Raw genomic sequence first — 23879 nt, forward strand, 5'->3', positions numbered from 1 at the left:
GTAAGTTGTGCTTCTAGCCATAAAATTTTGGTGGATGGTGAGCAAATAATTGAAAATTGTTTACTGCGTGTCGGTTACTTTGGTGAAGATACTGCTGAACTTAGAAGATGCATTTTGTCTAGGATTAGATACCTCAACCTTCGTTGAAGAAAACGAAATTTTTTACTTAGAAATTTCTTTTGAAAAACGAACCAAATATAAATCTTGATAATTGATAATTAACTTCCAAATATATCTTGTTTTCTTCTACTAAATACTTTTTTTATTATCAATTAAGTAAAAAATAAGTAATTTAAAAGGACTTTTGAGATAAATAAGTTTAATCTTATTTTGAATGAAGTTGAATAAATACATCTACTAGCGGTAGAAATCAACCAATCAGCAGAAAATAGCAACCAACTCCGTTTCATTAGAACTTGCTTCTGAAGTGACTGCTTCATCTTTAGATTCGAGTCAAAAAGAAAATGGCAATCAGATACTCTGAGGTTATGAAAATTTTGATATTAAACAACGCACACATGGGGTTAGGAAACTGTTTAGAGAAGTGACACGGAAGTAATTGATTTTTTTTCCCAGTTTGTAAATCTTATTCTTATTTTAAATAGGCTAACATAATAAAAGCAAAACATACGGCACGACACGGTAGAGCAATATCTTTCATATTAATGACTACTTCCAAATTAAAAAATAAATATATGAAAAATAGTTTCATTTATACAGGCTGAATTATAAACACATGGCAGTACAAACATATTTTTTTGGAGCGTCCCATATATTTTTGCATATTACGATTCCTGCAAGAAATTTTTGTTAGTGGGATTTAAAAAACCATATTTTCTCTATATGTGGTGCCTTTTTAGTTGTAAGTTGTAACAATTTAGTTACCCGCCCAAGTAAGCGTTTCATCAAGACGATAGATGCTTAGTTCTAATTTTAATGTTTTAATTGATGTCGAATAAAACAAGATTCTCATTGTGACAGAAAAGTTTCATCTGCGTTTGTAGAAAAACTTCAACAGGAACCACAAACTATTAAGGGGATGTCTCTGCACGAAGGAAAAAAAGGGTAAAAGTGTGGCGCCCCTGCCTTTTTCCGCGAAAATAAGGACATTTTCGAGTGAAACCCCCGCCCCGGGACAGGATATTGACGGATATTTACTTATATCTAAACCGCCAGAAACTTCATTCAAAATTTGTCTTTTGTTTCTCGGCGCTACGGTAACGCTCGCCTGGATACAGAAGAGGGTGAACGTAATACGCAAAAAAACGACCCTTTTCGTTTTTTCGGGGGTGATATATATTTACGAGCCTCGTAGCGTAACGTTTTCGATGGGATTTTTTTTTTATAGAAAACTGCGCATTTTCGTGGACAAATTGTTCTAGGAGTGTGACAGTAATAAAATTTCGATGGAATGCAGGATGAACTATTGATTATATCCAAAAGAGGACCGACATTATTTATTTTTATTATTTTTATTATTATTTATCTCTACAAATTGCAATCTCCGCTAACACAAAAAATCCCTAAATTGGGTTTCCTTAGGCAACTTTCAAAGTACCTCAAATGATTTATTATTATTATTTATCAGGGGCGGACTAAACGGTACAGAGAAGCGCATACGTTTTCAAACCCTGTATGATGAATTGATGTTTTGACAAATGGTTCTGTAGATTTAGATTTCGTGTGTCTCTGTTTTGCCAATATTTCAACTGAGTATGTGAGCACATAGATGAATTTTTCAATATAAGGTATTTAATTGTTGCGAAAAAAAGTGGATTTATATTTTTCGTGTTTCGCGTTCTATATATTCCTCGGAGACTTCCACATTTTCCAAGGCACCAAGAAAAACAGTATTTTATATTATATATTAAAAATAATATAAAATTTAAGAAGATACTATCTGATAATAATTAAACGTTCTATTGTCAGAGCGGCTGCATTTTTAGTTATATTATTGATCTATATATGGATGAATTGAATTGAAATACAGTTTACAAACAACAGAAAACAAAAACGACTTACCAACATGGCTAGCAAAGTATTGAAGAAATATGCAAAAAACAAAACTTATACTCAAACAGACGCAGCGATCCACATTTAAACATAACAATTAACGTTCTACAATAGGCTTTTGTCAAACACTTCAATTCACAATTCAATGTGGTTTGAAAAATTAATCGAATGCAATCGAATAAGAAAACGATAAAGCACTTCAAAGGAGACAACCGTATGAAAGAAAAACTAAATAGACTGTTAATCACTAATAACTGTCGAACTTGGAGAAGAAAATAGCATCAAATATTAAAAACAAAAATGTAAATGGTGATTATTTCAAAAAACAAGGAAACTTATACGTGATTTCTTGGACTTACGGAATGCGGGACGTATAATTAAGTACCTAATCAACCCATTTTGCATGATTTTTTTTTTGTCACATCCAGGAATATTTTTGCACATCCATTTAGAAATTTTATTATTATCACTACTAATGGACATAAAACCGTAGAAATCGCTAATTTATGTGTGAATGAAAGATCTTATATATGACTTCAAAAGTTAACAAAAGCGGTACATATTTGTATCACATTTTCAAGTAAATCCAAAATAGTAAAAAAAGATATTTTGGATTTGTATTGCCATTTTTGTTAAGTCTATAGCATGTTGATTACATCGCAGAAAACATACATTGGAAATACCATATTGCTTATGTTTTATTTTTTCAAAATATTTACTGGTGCGTGAATGCACCCCTGGTTTTATCTGTGAAACAAAACTTTGTTATTGCAAGTCTAGACAAGTCAGAGCATGTAGAATAAACATCCAATAATTAGGGTGTTCTTTAGTATAAGTTTGTGCCTTGTGCAGTGAACACTACAGTTCGTAAAATATGGCATTTGCGAGGTAGTTGACTCAAAAGGAATTAGAGGCGGCTATGGAGGAGATCGTGATGGATGAGGACAATAACAATGAAAGTCGTAAGTACTATTTGGATTTACGTATTGTTATGTATTGTAGCATTCCACTCCTTGTAAATTTATGCTAAAATTAACGTGAAAAAATATTTACAGAACATATTGGCGCGGTCTATATTCCACTCGACGTGGATACCTTGACTGACGAAGAAGATACGAACGATAACATAAATATACAAGAGTTTGGGGAACCAACTGATACAGTTGGAACTTTCGAGTTACATACACCGAATGATACAGCTGTCCTTAAACAGTCCTGTAATTCATCAACTACTGAACTTGAATGGGAGCCATCAGATGATGAAACTCTGGAATTCAAAAGAAGACGTATGCTTTCTGCAAACGACAGGCTTGCTTCCACTGTCAAATGGAAGAAAGGTCAGACTGAGTACACTCACACACACCCGATGAATTTAGATCATGTGAGGAACAAAAAAATAGGGTTTCTGGAAAAACTCCGCTTGAAATATTTTTTATGTTTTTTGAGGACTAAGTGATTGATTTGATTTTAAATCTTACATTGCTTTGCGACTTTTAAAAACTGATAAAACAATTACTCAAAGAAATCTTTCGCCTGCCATAGATGAAGTGCCTTATGATAATCAAGGTCACCTCATGATTGCTTATGCTAATAGAGCCCAAAGGAGATGTAGAAACTGCCACAGCCACACAATTTACGTTTGTAATAAGTGTAATGCGCATTTACATATTTCATGATTTGTAAAATATCACCAAAAATAAAACCGGGTGTTACCGGTGGTGCGCTCACGCACCATGAAATATACGTTTTTTTGTATCAATTCAAGTTCTATTTGGAAAACAATCTACTTTTAGTTATTTCGAATTTGAACTTTCTTTTGTATATTTATGTATAAATTATATGTTACATCTTATGTGCCCCAAAATATTATTTAATGATTTTTTCCCAGTGGTTCGTTTACGCATCAATCTTTTTTTATGTTTCGAATTTTTATTGCTTTTTGGGCACACGTAATGTATTCTGAAGTGAAAATCACTTTTTTTATGCTTGAGATAATATGGGTTAATACAATTACAGTTTAGCCTGGAGTATGCAGTTCAAACACACATCATTTTTTCGTGTTCGTTGTTGTTATTTACTTGTTAGGATTAAAATAAATACTGTATTTATATGTTTTATGTAAATGAATATTCTATTATTATTATTATTATTATTATTTCTCTAAGTAATGTAATGATAAAGGATTTTTTTCCATCTTAAGTGTCGGCTTCAGTGAAGCAAATTTAAACTATATTGTCAGTCCGACGTTCCGGGAACAGAAAAATCGTTTTGACTCCTTTGTTGGACGCAAAACGTTTTAAATCGCCATCCGAACGTGTCGCGTCACCAGCCTGTCCCTTAGAAATAACCAACTTGTATATATTACCCTCGGGAGCTACTCGGGGACGTGAAAAAATGCCTCCGGGCTCTTTTCTATCTACTTTGGACACAATGGCGGGGAAAACACCATTCCGGGCACACAATACACGGGGATGTTTCCCTTCCCCTCCGCCGTCTCCCGCGTTCCACCCGCTCCCAGCTTCCACGTCATTCGATGGAAAACTTGAGAGATAATGCGGTTTTTAAAGTGATCCCTTTTTTTTGGTAGGTCAGCTCGCGAAGCCAATCCTATTATCGTGCCCCGCACCCACGCATTGTCATAGGTCCGGGATAGTAGAGTATATTTAGTTAATTAAACAATAACCAAACCTCAACTAGATCACATTCTACTATATGTTTTATAGAATTTCTCTAATTCTTAATTTTTACAAAAAAAACCTATCGCAATTCCCTGCTAAAGGGCAATTTTTTTTTGTTTGTAAGTTCAAGGTTTTATTTTACTAATTTTAACCTACTGAGGAGTAAAAATTTACCTCGTAAGATCGTTTCACGAATGAAAAAGATTGACCTTATCTAAGGTAAAAAACATGAACTTAACGGGGATCAGAAAATATTTTAAATTAACTAAAAAGAGGTATTTATTATTCCTAAAGAGTAATAAATTCGACGAAAGTCGACTTCACCATTATCCAATACCTTAACAAATTAGCATTCATAATAGAGCCAATACAAATTCTATTCTTCCACTTTGTATCTCCTCCAATATCTCCATGGTGCGTAGGAAATAAAAAACATGTTTTTATATTTACAGGCTAGTAACATTTTCCAATCATCATCATCGAATAGGCAGGCGACGTAAGTTCAAAAAATGAAACATTTTATAGAAAAGTCATAGCCACTAGAGCCTTGCCTAATGCTGACCATACAGAAATTTATGGGGCTACTATGAAATAAATTTTGAAAAAGTTCATTCGATATGCGCGAGATTGAAAAAACATGGTCGCATTTTTACGGCAGCCTTTTCCCAAAGTTTTTGAGTGGGTGGGCAAGGTGGGGAGATAATCATCAAACATAAAAAATTAAAACAACAATGGCACAGACTGCTGGTATTCTGTTACGACACTATCGCAGTTAGTCAGTCAATCACACATGTGTCATTAGAAACTGCACGAAAATATCATAGCTATCTAGCGAGCATGAATTTTTAGCGTAGTAGTAAAAAGAAAAAAGAGAAAAACTCAAGTCAATCATGTGAAACAGTTAAAAAAAAATAAAAAAAAATCAACATTTGCCCGTGTAAAACCGGCTTAAGCGTTTACGATTGGCCTTTGCGGATAATTGCGTCTCCCAGGGTTACGCATTACGTCATACGTACGTAATCCAGCCATACGCCATATTCTATAATTCTAAGTGGGACTCGGTGCACGGTCGCTACCTGAGAACGTTTTAGGGTCGGAACAAGGGAATTACAAATTTCGATTGTTCTCGAAACAAATGCCGCTGATCAGAGTCCGCCATCGAGTCGAGTGGGGGTTTTGACATTCATAGCTCGCGGGATGAAAGCTCTCTGACGACGTTGTTCGGGGCGGCTCTTATGCGGCTGAATGTTCGCTAATGGATAGCGGTTGGCCAGGCGCGTTTCGGTACTAATCGCCGCCTGCTCCGATCGGAGAGAGGAAAAAAGGAACGATTTCAATTTTGCCGCTTAATGCCGGACATCCACGATGCGACTTTACGCCGATACCCATCTACGCGAGTGCTAGTTCCTAATTAGTAATTTTTTAGAACTCTGGAGAATTGTTTGTCAGTGCAACTTCTCGTCAACATTGTATGTCAAAAGTGCTGGAAAATTCAGATTAACTAATTCATTTATTTATTCATTTACTGCTAATTTTAACCTATAGGGATATTCCTTTATTTATTTATTCCTTAATATCAGCTATTTAGCTGGCTAGTTAGCTACCAGCTATAAAAAGTATTGAATAAAGTAAAGATAGAATCCTACTGTAGAGAAACATTAAGTTATACTTTATTAAGTTGTTTATATGGATGGTGGCAATGTTCTTTTTAGTGTCATATTGCTAAGGTATACATTTTTTTTATATGTTTGTTCTATTCAACAAATATGTCGGGATTAAATTTCGGGAACTAGTTGTTTGCTATACTCAATGACTCCAACAATCACCATGATTTTGACAGGTTTTATTACTGTTGCAAAAGTAATTATTTGTACCGGGTGCTAGTTTTAGTATTAGGTAAGTAAACAGAAAAAAAGAAATTCGCAATCTTGGTGTTTTCAATGAATTAATAAAATTTAGTAAATTTAGTAAAAGGTCACATTGTTCCCTTATCAGCAATATGCAAAATTCTTGTCCGCAGTAGAACATTCACGTAAATACCAGTGAATTATTATTACAAATGAATCTCTTAATCGCATAATTAATCTTGTTTATATGAGAAAATGTAAAAGTTTTTAAACTTAATTATATTATAAAAGAAGACATTACAAATTCCAATATAAAAATTAAAAAAAAAAACACATAACTTTGGAAATTGCAAGTAACATTTTTTGTATTACATTTATGTAATGATAAACATTATTATGTATGAAATAACGAAAACTAACCCAACAATAAACATAAATGTCAATTAAAATTAAGCAAACCCAAAATAAACCATCATCTTCGACAGCCGTATTGATAATATCGTCACATTATCACTGCTGACTGAGTTCTTGAAATCAGGAAGCCTTGTGCCACACATCACGATGACAGAGAATTGTTTTTTCAAAATTTAAATTCAAAATATAAATAAAAGAACTCAAAACTATATAAAAAAAATGGTTTTTGGAAAGAATTTAAACATTATGGGTTGTTATCAATGGAGGAAACTACGAACACACATAACAAGACAAATATCCTGATCATCAGCAAACCAATTGTACAAGGAAGACTGCATATTCGTAATCAGGAAGTTGAACGGGTGAAAAGGTACAGATACCTGGGTACCGTGTTGAATAAGACTGGCGTATACTACGACCGAGAGCAGTGAACAAGAGATGGAAGAATTCTACGAACAGCTTAGAACTGCCCTCAAACATACGAGGAGAGAAGAAGTTAATATGATGTTGGGAGACATGAACGCCAAGGTTGGGCAAGGAAGGGTTGAGGATGTGGTAGGCGAATTCGGGCTGGGGGTGAGAAATGAGAGGGGAGAACGCTTAATAGAATTCTGCGAGGAAATGAACTTTACTATTATGAACACCTTTTTCAAACTGCCCTCGAGAAGACTGTACACCTGGAAATCCCCAGCGGATAGCAGCCACAGAATCATAAGAAACCAAATTGACTTTATAATGATAAACCGAAGATATCGCAACGCAGTTGTATCCTGTAAAACCTACCCAGGCGCAGACATACCGTCAGATCACAATCTGTTGTTGGCACGCACTAAACTCCGATTAAAGAAAATCGTCAAAAAAAGGCACTCAAGACGCACTAACGTACGGAAACTCCAACAAGAAAACATACTACAGCGAACCAGAGATAAAATTAACAACGAACTAGGCAATATCTCACAAACAAGCAATCACGGAACAGAAATAGAAGACCTTTGGAATAGAATAAAAACATCCATAGTCTCCGTCACGGAAGAAGAGCTGAGGCAGGATAAACAGGCGAAGAGACAGGAATGGATGACGGATGCTATACTGGAACTTATGGAAGAAAGGAGACAATATAGAAACAGGGATACGGAAAAATACCGAGAAGTGCATCGGAGAGTTCTGAGAAAGATCAAAGAGACCAAGGAACAGTGGCTGCAAGAAAAATGTGCTGAAATTGAGATACTGCAGGCAAAACACGATAGTTTTAACCTCCACAAGAAAATAAAAGAAGCAGCAGGACGATTCCAAAGACGGAATACAGGAGTTCTCCTCGACTCAGACAACAACACCATCACCGAAGTCGACAAAAAACTAGCAAGATGGAAAGAATATATGCAGAAACTCTTTGGAGAGGAAAACGTAGACAATGTGGCTGCAACGGTTAACACTGAAGGACCTACCATCACACAAGAAGAAGTGGAACCAGCTATCAAAAGGTTAAAAAACAACAAAAGCCCTGGACCAGATCAAATACATGGAGAAGTCCTGCAGCTACTGGACTCCGAACAAATAAAACTGATAACCACTCTTTTTAACAAAATCTATATAGATGGCCAACTGCCAAAAGATGTCAACATTTATCCCGCTACCCAAGAAAGCGAACGCAACTAAATGCTCAGAGTACAGAATTATAAGCCTGATGAGTCATGCTTTAAAGGCCTTCCTCAATATAATACAAGCACGAATTTACAAACGACTCGACGAGAACATAAGTGCTAATCAGTTTGGCTTCAGGAGAGGACTTGGCACTAGAGAAGCCTTGTTCGCCATACAAGTGCTGATCCAACGAGCACGGGACGTCAATACAGACGTTTTTACTTGTTTCATAGACTTCGAGAGGGCTTTCGACAGGGTTCGGCACGAAAAGCTCATCGCAATGCTACGAGAATCAGGAATGGACAACAGAGACACGGAGATCCTAGCAAAACTATACTTACAACAAAAGGCTATGGTTCGAGTTAGAAACACAACGTCAGCAGAATTTAGCGTTGGAAGGGGAGTGCGCCAGGGCTGCATACTGTCGCCTCTCCTGTTTAACGTGTATTCAGAACATCTATTCAAGGAAGCATTGGATGATACAGAGAACGGACTTGTAGTAAATGGTCAAATTATAAACAACTTGAGATATGCGGATGATACCGTTCTTGTGGCCGACACTGCCGAGGGGCTTCAGAGACTTGTGGACCGAGTGGCGACTGCATGCGAAGGATACGGTATGAAGATAAATTGTAAAAAAACACAAATATTAATTATCAGTAAAAACGATATTGGAAACCTACAGTTTACTGCAAACAACGAAGCCATCAAAACAGCAGAGACAGTTACATACCTGGGCTGTACTTTGAACAAAGATTGGGACCACTCTCGAGAAATAAAGTGCCGAATCGAAAAAGCAAGAAGCACATTTAACAAAATGAGAAACATACTCTGTAACCTATCCCTCAGCGTCCGCACTAGAATAAGGGTCCTGAACTGTTATGTTCTCTCGGTCCTCCTTGGACCCTTACCGATACCTCGTGCAAACGTATAGATGCCTTCGAGATGTGATGCTACCGCCGCATCCTCAGAATTTCGTGGGTACATCATGTGACAAATAAAACGGTCATTGAGCGCATCGGAGGAGAAATGGAATTCCTAGCAAACATCAAACGCAGAAAACTGGAATACTTTGGACACATTATGCGCAATGAGAAATACCACCTACTCCAACTCATCTTACAGGGGAAAATAGAGGGTCGACGATCGGCAGGACGCAGACGAATATCGTGGCTGCGGAACCTACGTGCATGGACTGGAATGACAACAACAGCCCTATTCAGATCCGCAGTAAACAAAGTAATATGGACCAACGTGATAGCCAACGTCCACAGAGGACCGGCACTTTAAGAAGTGCAATAAGATCAAGAAAAAGAAACAAAGATAGTGTACACCGTAAAGACAAAGAAGCTTGTTTATTTGGGTCAGGGACGAGAAGTGTGGTACGAAGAGGCACTTCATGGCCAAAGAAGTTATAAGAGCAATTTTACTGCACGTGGATCGCCATGATGATAGGAGATGAAGAATTTCACAAAAAACGCTAATATATTGTCTGTGATGACAACATTTATAATTTAAATTAATTATGGTTATACTATTTATAAGGAGGAATCCAGAAGATTTGTAAATAGTGGAAGAAGTATGTTCATGGTATTTTTAAGATTCGTTGGACTCGAGCGGCTGTATTTATTCGGTTGTCGAATAAACCAGAACAGTGCAATTTCCCTGTCGAAACGGTGAATGTGCGTTAAAATTGATTGCCGGTTATAACTTTACCCGCACATTTTTGGGAAGGATAGAGTTATCGCGATGTCTTCTATTCATTAATCGTCACTCCCGCGACCGTCCAAATAAAACTACCGCGAAAAGCGTCCGAATTTTAATAAACTAACATTTCAGCGAAAATCTTTATTTAGTTTTCGAGGAAACTAATCCGCCCGGAGTTCGGGCTCTCGTTCGCCCGTTACCTCCCGCTCGTTTCCGACTCTCTCCGCGAGTTTTATTACTAATTTTAATTAGAGAAACTTCTGACATTTATACGGGCCCTTCAACCGACTCCCGGGTTTGATTAAATGGTATTTGATTTCCGGCCGCTATAATTTTATTAAGTCAAACTTCGCCATGTTTACACGCGTTTATTTACGTAGTAATGTTAACGACCCCCTCCGCCCGCCCCCGGAATAACGACAAACGGATCATTGTTTATTACCGAACACTCGTAAATGCGTTTCTCTTTTTTTTTTAGTAACGGCGAGAGAAAAACTACAAAGGCCCTAAGGTCAAAAATTGTCACCTATTCTCCAGAAATCCTTACTTATTTTTCAGAAATTTTCCAGAAATTTTTAATCACTTTTCAGAAATTTTAGCTTAACTTAGACATTCTTACTTATTTTCGAATTATAGAAAATATAATTTGTTTTTCAAAAAAAAAAAATTAGAAATCAAAAGATTACGAATATTACATTCATTTGTTATGTAATTTTGAGACACCGTGTAGAAAAACTAAACCACTAATCACTTAATCACTCTGAGATCTTCTGGTTTGAACAGTATCTCTATTGAAGGCCTTAGCTATAATACTGTAGTTGATCTGATACCCGTTATAGATGTTGATATGCGCCTTTAAAGCCAAAGATCTTAAAAATACTTTCTGAAGGGCTTCGATTTAACTATATTTGAGGCATAATATGGAGACCATATCACAGATGCATACTCCAGTCTAGAGTGAACCAAAGAGATATAAATGAGGAGTAAGTTGGCTATTATTATGTACAACAAACGCACGGACTCGCATAGACCTGTTTACCACTTCCGCAAAATGTGTCACAAAATTCAGTTCAGAATCCAAGCAAACACCCAAATATTTAACACTAGTAACGGCCTCGATCTCGATTCTATTAATCTTATGCGCGTCCCTTTGAAGCAGCAGCAACCCTCCTGAAACTACTCTAACAATATCATTTATAAACAAGTTAAAAAGGATGGGTCCAGTGTGAGAACCCTGGGGAACTCCCGAAAAAATATCAATTTTACCTGAGACATAATCATTAGTACGAACCAACTGAGTACGACCAGGCAGGAAACACTTAATCCATTGAAATTCTGACAACTCAGATATTCTTATTTATTTTCCATTAAAAAAAAGGTACATTTAAAAAAAAACTTTTTTTTGACAATATGCGAAATGTTCGACTTTGTTAAAATTTGGCAAGGGCTTGCTGCAACCCTGTTTTTAAAATATTCAAAACTTTCAGGAAAACTAGTTTACCGGAAATTAGCGACTAAAATGGTGTATATCAAGCATCGAGTTTTATCAGTTATTTTGTGGGAATCTACAATATATAATCATAAATATTAACAAAAAAAGTTCTTCCTTCGCAGTTTAATACTCGTCAATGACGAATGAAAAAATGAGGACGAAATTACAGGGCAGTTTATCAATTCGAGGGAAACAGAATGAAACGGGGAAAACAAATGCTCTGACCGTCTTAGTTTCAATAAATACTTCCCGCGGGATTCGGTGTTCATCAGGTGATGGACCCGAGAGAATTTCCCCGGAGATGGCTCCCGTCCCTCCCGACCCTCCCGTCCTGACACGAAAAAATCAGCATAATGTACGATTCGAGATAAAGACTGTACCGCTTGTTGTTGGGTTCAAACTTAACGGGGCTCTAAACTTTGAATGGATGTCGGAACTTTCCGTAGTTTTATAGGTTTTTATCTTTTTTATTTTCCAGGCCTTTATTTAAGGGGTGAAAAGTTTCTAAAAGCGAAAATATCGCGAGAGTATCGGGTTCTACACTCTCGGGTTAGCGGCAGACCTTTCAGGGTAAATTTTAAATAATGGATTCAGATGATGAAAGATATAGCGTAGATAAAAAATCAAAAATGTAGAAAGAAATGCAGAAAGGACCAAAAGGCAATGAAGAAGGACCCCACAAAAAGATCTAGTCTCGAGGAAATATACAGGGCGACATAATTGAAACATTAATTAATTTTCAGAAAAGTAATATAATCATAATACTTACTTCTTCACTTCATTTTTTTTAGCGTACATTTTTTTCAACCTTATATTATAATTTAAACTTTTCCAAAAAAGAAAAAATTGATCAATAATCAATTACTTTGATTATTTCAACACGATGAGGAGTCTCTTTTGGGATTGCTTTATCTTTGGCACTGAGGTAAAGTCCAAATCAATGGACAATGGATAAGTAACTGATGATAGCGTAGGCATCTTTTTTGTACACATAGGTATTTACCAACATTCTGATATCTGATTCTGAATTGGCGAAAATCTACTTTTTCTACTGTTCCCACTCCAAAATACTCAATTAGGTATGTACAAATTAAGGACTCGGAAAGTTATTTCCTGATGTTTTGTAAACATGTACGCAAGAGTTAATGGCCTTGGTTGTGGTATGGTACACGTTGATAAAGTTCTTTAGTCACTCGTTTATTAAACATTCGCTCAGCTGGTGCAAAAACAAATTAGCGACTAAAATGGTGTACATCAAACATCTAGTTTTATCAGTTTTTTGTAGGAATCTGTAACGTATGATAATAAACATTAACAAAAAAAAGTTCTTCCTTCGCAGCAAATCTAGTCTATCGACTAGACGGTCCAGTAATTTGGACAAACAGGTTGCTTGTTTTCCGGGAGCACTAAGACTCAAAAAATGAAACTGCTATGGTCTGAACCCCCCTCAGAATGGAATGTACACCATCTACTTTGTGGACAAGATATAATATAAATTGTTTCTGGATAACCTTTACATATGACTTGTGTACTACGGACTCCAAACAACGGATATACACTCAAGTTTTGAAAGCAAATTGCTGAAAGCTTGGCAGTTACGAACGCTAAAGCTTAGCGCTGTGTTGTAATGCGGTTATAGTGCTGATTTAAGGTCATATATAAGGTCGAATAGTAATTTTTGTCATATATATTTTCTTCGATCGAGACCTATTCGGAAAATAAAATTCTCTTGTTATATGGAAACAACAATAGCGAAAAACTAATTTCCATTTAAAAATTTAATAAAGATTCGCGATCCGAACCGGGTCGCCTTGCGTAGCGCGCAGCGGTAGACATATTTGTTTTCCCCGGGGGCGTACAATTTTCGTAATATTTTGATAGTGCTTTTAATTCGGGCAACGAATATGGCGGTTTTGTTTATGGAAACCCGCGTATTTACAAAGAAAACAGCATATTTTAGGGCAAATGCCACCAAATGTTGTACGGAAAGTGCTCAAAAAGCGTAATAAACGCGCATCCTGGGGTATAAAAAGGTGATTAAAAGTCGTACGTACGGGATTGTAACCCGAGTCGGGATATTTCCTCCCGTCCCTGTTTTGTTTGTAAACGGGAAACGACGCGTTTTGATGTTTTAAAACACTTAGGTATTGTTTCGGCGAAATTAATACGATGCCATAAATACAGTGCGACCCGTTTTATTAGTACAAATAGTAGGTATTTGTTATATATAGTAGGAGTTAACCAAAAAATTGCAACAACGATAAGCAAGGCACAAAGTAATAGTTGTAATGGAGATCATAATGTGCTATTATTAGCAACTATTCTGTGTGTCATATACGAGGTGTCTTCAAAAAGTAAGGTGACCGAAATGTCACACATTTAATAAAGACACGGTGTTGTCGAAACAATTATATAATTTCGTGAAAATCTGAACTTTTAGTTCTTAATTATTTTGTTAAATGGATTTTCATCAAGTAAAAGCCACCTCAGTTCAACTTTTGAAAGAAGGTGAAGTTTCTTGGCTGTTCGGTACTTCAAATTGCTTCTACTTTGCCCCAAAAAAAATTGTTTTTTTAACAAATGTCTGTAAAATAACGTTTTTCCCAAGTTTATAGAATTAAAAACTAACAACAGAATTCCGGTTGCAAGGAAAGCCCAGATCCAAGGCCAGACGGAATAGATGAAGGAAGAACGAAGATAAAATCTTCCACAGGCTATTGTAATACTTGTTATAAAACTTCTTGATTCCTCCTGCGTCTGTTTTTGTTGACTCGAACTTGCTAACGTTTCGCCAATCATCCTTGACTGAAACTGGCTCTTATTTCACTCTGTACTTGTTTTTATATTGTTTGAGGGGGCGGAGCTAAATGTACACGGTCTCGGGTGACTGATTCCCATATTGCTGACAGGTAAAGATCTAACCGCGACACAGGAGCAATCCAGAATTTTTATAAAAAGTATATAATTTTAGTATTGTTAAAAAAACAACAAATACGTAGATATAAACACTAATTTATTGATTAGGAATATTACACTAAATCCTGATGCCCTGAAAACATAGTTGATGCCCCCTTTTGAAATTATCTAAAGTTTTAATGATCCAGTTTCCGATGCAAATCATTAATATTACTCTTAATTAGTTCTATTTTGTATTCTATTTTGCCATGTCTACCCCAACTGGCCGTAATAATGACTGGAGCAACTTTAGGAGAAGTGACGTCATCTTATTGCTAAACAATTTCTACTGATTTATTGATTCATCTGATCATTTGTAAGTTTCTTTTATTGGACACCACAGGCAGCAGTTTTCGATTCATATATTCAACATATATCTACAAAATGCTAATTTGGTAAATTTAAAATGGTGGATGGTGAAGTCCTCTAAGTTTTTCCGAAACCTTTCTGCATTATATTATCTCTTTGGTTAAACAAGTTGTTCATTGTTTCATATATATATATATATATATATATATATATATATATATATATATATATATATATATATATATATATATATATATATATATATATATATATATATATATATATATATATATATATATATATATATATATATATATATATATATATATATATATATATATATATATATATATATATATATATATATATTGTAATATACAAGGTATGCCATAACTGTCATGATGATGATGATGCATGGGCAACTACATGACGACTTAATTTATGCGTAATTCTACCCTTAATGTAAAAAATAGCTATAACATATAATACATTTTTCGAGTTATCGCAAAGGGACTTTCTTTTAATGAAATTTTATTAGTATTATCAGTATGAATCGTAAATAACGAGTATATAATATTAATTACACCTACGTCATAATTACAAGCAAAGAGTATACGTTAAAAATTGAAGTCTTCTGGATCAGATCCATTTCTGCGGCCAAATCGTCCCTCCCTCGATCCGATCATCCCTCCATCTGGGATATTAATTTTATCATAAGCAAAGAAAAAGTATCGACGGATGTTGCGAAGTTAGACGAGGCAAGTGCAACTTTATACCATCCCCGGGGAGAAAGTTGGGGTTGCCCGCGCCCCGAGAGTCGGAATTTTTAGTAGCGGTTCTTAGTTTGATACGTAACTTCCGTATTAACGGTACTGAAGGCCCATATTCCCTGAGGTAAACGGCCTTGGCGAATGCGAAGAAAAACATCCCCCCCGAAAGTTAACCAACAAAAAGGAGAATCGGAACAAAACGGGCCCGAATAAAAATTCAAGACATCATATATAAATGGAAATTTTCATAGTAAAACTATCAATTTCGTAAAAATGGCGCTCCGGGTCTCGCAAAACCGTAAATCGGGTGAAAAATATGAGCGCTGTCCTAATGCGAAATGGGTCCTTTTACAGCCACTTACGGCCCAATAAAATTGAATGAAACTCGTCGGCATTGGCGTAGGCTACGATTGTATTCCCGACCCGTTCCCGCCGACATTAAAAAGAAAATATACATCATGGTGGTTGCAAGGGGTTGGTAGTGTTACGGTATTCAATGAAAGAAAAGAATTTGTGATTTCAGTCCCAAAAATTTTATCATTTCACTCACTATCGTCCTCTTTTGGAGTTTTTCCTTTGCCTATTGTAGACAAGAAGGTCTGGTTGTCAAGCGCACATTTGACAGTTGACAGTTGATCATTTTATGGTGCTCTAATTCTTTTAAAAATAAAACTGAGTCAATCCACTTCTTCGCTCTTTCTTGTTTATGTTAGTTTTATGTAAATATTCTTCATCTTCTTCAAGACCCGTATCCGTCTAGAATATTGATGATCAGTTGCATGACCTTGACTTTGTCCGCAGAAGACCACGTTCTCCCCCATTTTTTATTGCACGATTATATGAAGCAGGTCACATTATTTATCACTCTCAATCACTCTCCACTCTTCTGCTGTTCGGATAACAAGAAAGTTAGCTAGTAGCCACTAAAGTTCTTGGCCTTTATTAATCCGCTTATTGGATATAGCCATTAAAAAAAATTTAACTTATTGTATATATTTTCCACGAAGTTCAAGAACTCCTTGTTTTTAGTTTACAAAAATGTCAGATTTTTGACATTCCAGGGCAATTGATTGCTAATTATTTTCAAAGTGTTTAGTCAGTGCAATTAACTGTTAAGATTAATCCTTACCACAGTAATCAGTAGTGTTTCTTAAGTTTCTGAAAGTCTTCATAGCTAGCAGAAAAATATTAATTAAAATTATTTACACAAAATTATTTACACAAAAAAATAAGGTGCCTATGAAACAGAAGCATTTATGTCAAAGTGTCAAATATTAAATATGGTTTAAACAAGACGGTTAGCCTTCTCACCATCTAATTAAGCGGATTACTTCTTATAGTTAGTTTAGTCAGTAAGTTAGTATATGACTTTTAATTAGGGCAGCTCACATGATTCTAGAAATTGTTTATTTTTGATATTAGTGTGTTGATTTGGGGTATTAAGATATTTCTTTATATTTATTTTAAAAACTTCTCTTTTCCTGCTTAATAATTAGCTACCAAAGTAAAATGTAATTAAAACTCTAATATTTAACAGATGCGTCGAGACGGTTTGACATAATAATACTTTTGTGTCATGAAGTAGTCATAGCACAAAATTTTTTTTTTCTGTAAATTTGATTTTATTGTCAAATCATAACAAAGAATAACAAACTCAATCAAAATACTAAATTAAAAATGCAGGTCTCTATTTAAAAAAATTAAGTTAATGGTGGTCACACAAAACCGAAACATTATACTAAAACTTAAACATACTGAAAAGTTGCAACAAGAAAGTGCCAGGAAAAAGATTCAAATGAAATTGCTGATTTGGATAGCCTCCGAAATTAATCAATTTTTTTCAGATTTTGAAACGGTTACAAAGGACCAAAATACGCAACTTTACCTGTTTTTAATCCAATTCGTACGGTATTCGTATTGGTATGGTTTCCGCATAATAATTTAATTTTTCAAACTCCGATATAATACAAAGTCTAGGAATATTACCTTCAGTGAATAATCTGTACGTGTTACCTAATCTAACGCAATTAAAATAACAATTTCAAAAGTCAGTTCTGAAGCTCGAGCAGTGTGAAAATGAATTTTGTCATCTGCTCCCCCACAAAAAAGGGGTAATTCCTAAAGCTCTATATTATTGTACCATTTAGTACTTGGTGCACTTCATGTTTCTGGATTTGCAAACTTGAGGTAAAGGCAATACAACACACAAAAGTAAATTTTGCGTATAAATGGCGGTCTCTCTTGGTTACTCATTTTGATTAATATCAGTAGGAGATGTATTACTGTATTGCCAGCCTTGATGATTACATTTTTGCGTTCTTCTTTAATATCTTGTAAATGAATTTAGCTTGTTCAAACTCCAATATAATCGGAACAGTAAGTTCATTATACAATCTGTCCGTGTTAACCTAACGTAATTAAATTGCAGTTTCAAAAGTCTGCTCTGAAGCACTCGAGCAGTGTTAAAATTAGTTTTACCACATGCTCCCCACAATGGCAATAAATATCTGAGCTGTGAGAGGAAAAGGGCATTATGTGCCCTATGTTTCTTTTTAATTAGAATATTTTTTTTGCAAACATGTTCAATATGATCGTACCAGTTAAATTGATTATTAAAGTTTATTAATAATATAATATAGTAAGGTGGTTTAAACTAAGATTAATATTATTAATTAAATCAATTAAAAGTTTTTTCTACTCCCTTTTGTAAAATGTCTAATTATACACCGATCTAGCATGCGGGAAGCGGCACTTTACAGTGTGAGTTTCTTGTCCCACGGATCAGAGCCACTTCGGACATTTCCGGGATACGACCGCACGGGTTTGGGAGCAATCGGATGTTTTCGGAGATTTTACCGCACGCTTTGATTTTTGACATTTGTCAATCCTAACTGTCATGTCAGTGAATGTATACGTGTTGTTTTGCGAAAATGTACCCACAAACTTCTTCAGTCTTTGAAAAAGCATAGTATGCAACACGTTCGGTAAACTTTTTAAATGAAAACACTTACGTACCACTTATATTATTATTAAACGTCCAATAATGACTTTTTTCATAGACGTACTTTAGATTTAATATATTTTTGAAATGAAGCAGATAATTAAGCAAGTACGTATTAAATTAATAACCAAAAACACTGCCAATAATTTCTACGTATGAAATATTTTGCCCGTTTTTGAAACCTCGATGGCATCCAAGCCATTGTAACGTAAAACCCGACACTTCTCCTTCCGCGACAAAAATATACCCCCACAAGTACGACGAAAATCTGACATTTTCCGGCAACGGGGGCGAAAATCCCCTTATTTGCGAACATGCATACAAACTCCCCGTATAATACCGCTAAGACGTTTCTTTTTTCCGAGACGTATTTTTCCTTTTAAGCGAATTCTGGTCCTGCGCCCCTTAAAAAGGGCTAACGGAATATTCCCGTTCGGTCCGTCGCCCCCCAACCCTCCCAACACCCCCCCACCACGGCACGAATAACCCTCGTCATATTTCTTATTTTTTATTCAATTTTTCGGCCTAATGGTATTAAAGGGGAGAATTCGGATACTTCCCCTGGCTTTGTTTACGGGCGTATCTTACCTGCTGTAATTACAGGAATGAGGGAGGGTTTATTTGAGGATTGCGTTGTTTCAATTTCAATCTTTTCCTATTCTCCTGTTTTTTTTATTTGAATTAATGCTTACGTTAGGCTACACCTTAGGTTAAGTTTCGTACTTGTAACTATTCAATAATTCGTACTATAACCTACCTGTAAGTTGAACTTCATGCCTGAAAGATAGGCTTTAAGTAAATAAAATAAATAAAAAATTATTTTCTGTCATAGTTGAAATGTTTAATTAGAATTTATTTGCTTTATGTAGTACGGATGTCATTAACAAAGATAAGCGTTGGAACATTTTGGTTCTGAATATGAGTCAGGCTGAACATCTGGGCTCATGGTAATTACGATTACTGTCTGGGTCCATGCCGTTTCCTCGTTTCGATATTTCACCTGATCTTGCATTTAAGAGAAAAACAGCGACTCGAGGAAGAAAATCTTCCGAGTCACAAATCGCCACCTCTTCACCGTCCAAAATAGAATTGAAAAGTTGCAGAATGCAGAATAATACTGCAAAGGAAAATGAAAGGCATTTGAACAAAAAAACAGAAGAAGAAATGCGGAAAACTGATGAATCAGAAGAATGAAGAATAAAGAAAAATTCCTTTCAGCTGATGACAACAATAACATGGAAGAAATTGCACAATTTTACGAAATTATGTCAAGGTTAAGGTGTTACCTTAATTCAGACTTATCGTTCGAGTTATCGAAATATAAATAAAATGAGGCGCATTTAAGACCTTCTTCTCTACATTAAAAAAAAGTGGTCTAATTTGCTTTACCCGGCACGGGAAAAATGCGGCGCCTTTCAAATTCTGTCGAAACCTTCCAAACAAAATCGCCTTTTTACGACTTTGTTCTGTAAAAGTCAATGCACTGTAAATACGCCGCACCTGTTCACACAAGATTTTGGCTGAGTCGAGAGTTGATTTGTTTCTCAAAATTTGAAAATTCAATTGCCTAAAAACACGATTTTTAATTGGGGGAAAATAAACAAACAAATTTGCGGCCAGTGTTATTTATAACAATAAATAATTTGGTACCATTCGTTTTTCTCAAATTTTGCTGAAAAAATAGGCGCACCATATATATTCCAAATTATAATTGTCAGTAACATTTCACTGTGTTACCTAGAAAATATTAAGGCAACGTTCCGTGAATAGAGTTTTCATTTTATTTTTAAAGGTAGCACCTCTCGAGGCACCCAAATATATAAATTTTACACAAATTGTACACAGTTATATAGTATTTTTGTGACATCAAGAAATAACCTTTTTTATAGACCTTATTTCTATACAGGGTGTCTTCGTCAATCAAAAAGACAAGTTTCCATGATACGGCGTGTTAAATATTAAAAAAAAAATAAAGTTTTTTTTAACTTATTTCTAGACCTTGCTTGTTTATAGTATTTTTAATCTGCCTTAACCATTCTAACAGTGATTTTAACTGGAATGGTTTTATATAGATACTAGATACTACATTGATGAAATCTAAAGTAATTCAGAACAAAATTTGAATAAACACAATATTTAAATATCAACATTATCAACTTGATTCTAGTTTTGTTTGTTTATATTATTAAACTACCATGACAACTTTAACAGTGCTTTTAACTGCATATAGCTTTATATAGATAACTTTTAGAGATACACTATACGTAATATCAAAATTTCACTTTGCAAAAATTAAATACCAATATTGTCAATTTATTTTTAGTTTTGGTGTGCGTAAATTTTTTTTAAACTGTCATAACAACTTCAATAGTGCTTTTAACTGCGTCTAACTCTACATAGATAAAATTTGGAAATGTCTAACTGCACTACATCACTAAATTACATCAGAGCAAAGTTTGATTTCACAAACATAAACTTTAACTGCTTTTAAACTGCATATAATTTCATATAGACAAAAAAAACTATATTGATGAAATATAAACTAAATAATTGAATATCAATATCCAACTTATTACTAGTTTGTGTTAGTTTATAATATTTTTAAAGTGGCATAACAACTTCAACGTTCATTATGGCTTTGATCTGCTTCCCTGCAAAAAGGAATTATTAGTTTGAATTTACTGCCTAAAATACTGTATTTATTTTTTTTATTTTCCTTCTGAGCTTCTACGACATTAATAACGTCAGGTAATAGAACATATTTTTGATTGTAAAAAGGTCTCTCGGTCATAAATTGTGAAATTATTTGCATAAAAAGCTACTACTATTAGATTAATTTTAAACAAAAGTTTTTCTGGTTTTAGTAGGAATTGGCAGGACTGAGCATTTTTCAGGAAAACTAGAAAAACGATGGGTCAAAACCAATCAAAGTTGGAAAAAATCGAAAAGCTAGAAACCGCAATTTAAAAAAAAAACACAATTTTTCGGTGTTCGGAAAAAGAACTGACTTTTCAATGCTGAACTTTAACCGCGTAGATTTTCGTAACTCTTCGAAGAATACCCCAGGTTTCCCTAACACGCCAAACCAACTCTACTCAACTACGCGGCAACGGCGGTTAATAAATAAAAATTACCTAGTCCACCAATCACAATACACTGAATACCAACAAGCTCGTCAGCACCTGCACATTCACTCCCATTCAAATGTCACTTAACGCCCGAGTCATTCAACAACTCGCGGGTCCATTCAAAAAAGATGTCCGACGACGCGGTATCCCACCTTTCGCTGCATCAAGTGCGCCGCGCGATCGAGCCCCCCCGATGCTCAGTTGTTCAGGTTGATCGTAAAACGGCAGCGGACGTTCTGCTGCTACGTACGCTTCGCCTACGTCACGCAGAGAAGTGAACGACGCGACTGTAGCCTCCGTGTGCTCTCGGCAGCAGCCCTTCTCATCAGCGGATGCATCCCTCTTTGTCGTCGGCGTAGGCGCTCTCTGTCGCACCCGCTAGGGAGGTTGAACGCGTTGAGGCTCAAAACGGCTATGTATGTGCGCATAGCCAATTTTACGCAATCATAATAAATATGTTTCGGTGGGCGTATTAAAGACGCTTCTTGGCGATGTTTTTAGCTATGCGAAGGGATGCTCGTTATGGCTGGGACGTTGCTCTCGCAGCGAGTCCGGACGTCTAGCTTGAGCAACAGTCCGGACTCGCTCGATGTGACACCATCCCAATAGGTGAAAACGCATTAAAATAGTTAAGCTAGTCTACTATAACGAGATGGGCTGGACTATGCACTGGTACCTCTTTATCCTCGAAACCAATAAAACGCCCATTTTCAATGTACCTGCAAGAATGTTCACTGTCGCTCCATCACAACAGTGAGTGATCAGTTCGATAGTCAACATGACCATGATTTTAAAGATCTAAGAAAAATCCGGTAATACACCTTTACACTGCGATTTGAATACTAGAGAGTCCGCAAATGTAATTTGTAATTAAAACTCGGTGGGAATTAATATCAAAGAGCAGTTGTAAGTCAGAATGTGTTAATGAGAGGAAAATAATTACAAAAAAAAACTTGGGACAACGCAAAACCATTAATTATATTCGTGGATGATAGTGACAGCACAGATTCAAACTATTCTGACTATTAATTAATATGTAATTATTTACATAATTCCAACTATACAGTACGCGATAAAACCGTTAGTAGCTTTACATTACAGTCATGGCCATTTATCTGTGTCGGACTATAAAAAAATAAAGCAAGGCCGTCAGCGTCAGTGGTAAATACGCCATTCCCCAATTGAATTCAAGAGCGTAGCTTGAAAATTCGGTTATTTTTTTTACAAAAAATTGTAATAGCGGAAACCAAGATGGCGTAACTCAATTTCTTTTAGGAAGTCAATGTCCATTTATATACTTAAAATTCTGAATTTTACTTTCAGATTTTATGGCGACATCTCATTACGCGGATTTTGGAATTATAGTTTGGTTTCGGTATTATATTCTCGTGAGTTTCTGCTTAGAATCGACTTATTTGCCATCAAACTATGCCGCGTGACAAATTCGCGCCTCACTGTCAGGATCACAAAACAAAAACAAAGTTTCAATTCACCAATTATAAAGAAAAAATGTATAATCGGTTTTAAATAAATATGGGCATAATTAAGGTGGTTACAAAAAATATATTTTTTTATAAGACACAAAAACTAGTTGCTAGTTACCTCTAGAATGTATTTAAAGCTATTTCTTGTTATGCTAGGCAGCATCTATAGTTTTATATCGTTTTTCTCCTCCCGTCTGTAAAATACCTAATTACCCATCGATCTAGCGTGCGGGAAGCGTCACTTCACCACGTCAGTTTGGTTTCCCATGATTCCGAGTCACTTCGGACATTTCCGGGATTTTGCCGCACGGATTTGGGAGCAATCGGATGTTTTCGGAGATATTTCCCAGGCTTTGAATTTTGACGTTTGTCAATTCTGACGGTCATGTCAGTGAATGTATTCGTGTTGTTTTGTGAAAATGTACCCAACTCACTCGTTA

At 35.5% G+C, this 23879-nt stretch overlaps 1 protein-coding gene across 1 annotated transcript in view; it reads right to left on the reverse strand.

The window, feature by feature from the left end:
- LOC132697889 (discoidin domain-containing receptor tyrosine kinase B-like) overlaps positions 1–22221 on the reverse strand; it is a gene marked incomplete in the record, with an annotated part of 461835 nt that extends 439614 nt beyond the window's left edge. Inside the window, 1 exon segment of the mRNA XM_060663630.1 lies at positions 21962–22221.
- Between the last annotated feature and the right edge of the window lie 1658 nt (positions 22222–23879).

Source organism: Cylas formicarius, unplaced genomic scaffold (assembly GCF_029955315.1).
Source record: "Cylas formicarius isolate icCylForm1 unplaced genomic scaffold, icCylForm1.1 PGA_scaffold_2__14_contigs__length_35257938, whole genome shotgun sequence".
In the NCBI taxonomy this organism is placed as follows: domain Eukaryota; kingdom Metazoa; phylum Arthropoda; class Insecta; order Coleoptera; family Brentidae; genus Cylas; species Cylas formicarius.